This window comes from Herpailurus yagouaroundi, unplaced genomic scaffold, assembly GCF_014898765.1.
Source record: "Herpailurus yagouaroundi ecotype Mexico unplaced genomic scaffold, PumYag 180, whole genome shotgun sequence".
Lineage (NCBI taxonomy): Eukaryota > Metazoa > Chordata > Mammalia > Carnivora > Felidae > Herpailurus > Herpailurus yagouaroundi.
Genome location: NW_024412411.1, coordinates 22628567 through 22630903, shown reverse-complemented (window position 1 = coordinate 22630903; position 2337 = coordinate 22628567). Strand labels below are relative to the sequence as shown.

Genomic DNA, 2337 nt, shown 5'->3' with positions numbered 1-2337 from the left:
CTCCATGTCGGCCACCCTGATGGGGAGAGAAATTTTGGCTTGGGGGATAGAGAAAGGAAGGCTGAGATTATTTTGGAGAACAAGCCACTTCGGGGAGGTGAGGCCTGGGGTAAGGGAAAGTGCACCAGGACGTGTCTGAGAACCACAGCATAGGACGAGGACCCTGGGTGTCTGAGCAGAAAGTAGAAGTATGGAAATTCACTCATTCATTCATTCACTCATTCATTCATTCTGATTACCCTTCCAGACCAGTGGGAGCTGAAACGTTCAGACCCAGACCAGCAACGTGAGGGCCAGAGTGGGGTGGGGATGACAACCAAAGCCAGATGTGCAGCCAGTTCATCAGCTCGAAGGGACTGATGTGGCTCCAAGGCCTAAGGACTGAAGCTGGGGACCCCTAGAGCAGAGGGAGAGGATTTTCAAGGCTGCAGTTGGTCATGAAGAGAGTAGCCTGGGGAACTCCCTGAGAGCAGGAGCGAGAGGTAAAAAAAAAAGGTGAGGAGTCAGAAGCGAAAGACACAGATTCCTTGCTGGGACACTGGGAACCACGGGCAGGTTTCAGTGAGGGAAGGAGCCTGACTGCCCGTGCGTTCTAGAAAGAACAGTCTGGCTGCAGCATGGAGGATAAGCAGCGGAGGTCATTAGTGGGGAGGACGAGTAGTTAGAAGACTGAATGGATTCGGTGACCATGGCAATTGGGACAAATCCGAAGTATTAAGGAGGCAGAATCCATTGGCTTCCGTAATAATTCGAAACTGGGTGACTTGTGAAGGGGAAGAAGATGTCAAGAGTGACTTCAGATCTGCTGACCCGGAGGCTGGAGAACTCCACCCAGGCCCCCACGGTGCCATTATTTTCCAACTTCCGGAACACAGGCCACTGTCCCCTTTAGGTCTCTGCTTCTACTTCTCGGAACAGGAAAGTTGATCTAGAGAAGTGACTTTCTAATTATAGTCCCCAGGGCCATCCTGCTGGTGTGGCTGGGCCTCAGGGAGAGAGCCCGGGGCTGGAGACAGAAGGTTTAGCTGTGCCTTAGCTCTGCCTGTGACAGTAGGCAGGACACTGTGTTTCTGAACCTGGGCCTTCATTTGTCTAAATGGAGATAATGTGTTCATTTACTCAAGAAACAAACATTCTGGGCAAAAGATAAAAAGAATGGGACTTGCTCACAGCTCGGGAGGAGGAGCAGACATATAAACAAACAATTATAAAGGAGCTCGGTAGGTGCCGTAGTGACCTCAACTGTATGCAGAGGGAGGTGGCCCAAAGGAGGGAGGGACCAAAAAGTACAGAGGCTGCTTCTAGAGATAGGACACGGGGTACCAAGTAGATCGAGGGAAAGTGGCTTGAGAAAGTCAGGCTGCTCCCCTTCCACTCTGCCTTTTTTCTTTTCCCTTCCTTGACCCTTACCTCTGCCTTCCCTCCTTTCTAAATAGCAATCCTCTTTCTCACCTGCAGGTGAGCCCCTGAGGGATTCTTCGGAAAGCAAGACTCGGATCAACACCGTGCTATTAACACTCAGCCTACAGAGAGGCGGGCTAGCTTGACATCGAGGGTGGATGAGCCAGTGATGGGCTTCCAGGCACCAAAGACAGGCCTTACTCCAAATTCCACAAGCTAGTACCAACCTATCTAGACTATGTACTGCAGGTTCTAGAGGGCAGATGCTCCATTTAGTTCATAGTTGTATCTCCAATGCCTACGCCATGCCTGGCACATGGTAGGTGACGAGTAACTGTGTATGGAGTGAATAAAGCTCCACAGAATCTTTCCATTTCAAAGGTCACTGCCTCATGTATTTTTCAGCCTCCGGGGGGGACCGCATCTCAACCACCACACCTGGCGCCTGTTGAGACTCTTGAACAGATTTAATGGCACCCACCTACGAAACGGGCAGAGAGGCAGCTACACCTCATGTTTTTTTGTTTGTTTTGTTTTTTTTTTTAAATGTTTAGTTATTTTTGAGAGAGACAGAGACAGAACATGAGCAGGGGAGGGGCAGAGAGAGAGGGAGACACAGAATCCGGAGCAGGCTCCAGGCTCCGAGCTGTCAGCACAGAGGCCAACACGGGGCTTGAACTCACGTACCGTGAGATCATGACCTGAGCCGAAGTCGGACGCTTAACCGACTAGGTCACCCAGGTGCCCCTCATGTTTTTTTTTAACTTTTTTTACTTGACAAATACACGGTGCCCCAGTCTTAGAGATGAACGTGACCTCAAGAATGTCCCAGCTGCATGGGGGAACAGATCTTGCCTTCATAATTGCCATCCAGTGGAGGCCCAAGGAAGAGGGGACAGGCTCTGTTGTGGGGATCTGCATGGGGGATGCTTGAGC

The 2337-nt window shown here is 50.8% G+C and overlaps 1 long non-coding RNA gene across 1 annotated transcript; it reads left to right on the top strand.

Moving 5' to 3' along the window:
* Window positions 1-1009: 1009 nt before the first annotated feature.
* LOC121039439 (uncharacterized) lies at window positions 1010-1772 on the top strand. Its single transcript, XR_005794795.1, has 2 exons — window positions 1010-1220; window positions 1459-1772. It is a non-coding gene; the product is annotated as an uncharacterized LOC121039439 (long non-coding RNA).
* Window positions 1773-2337: the final 565 nt, after the last annotated feature.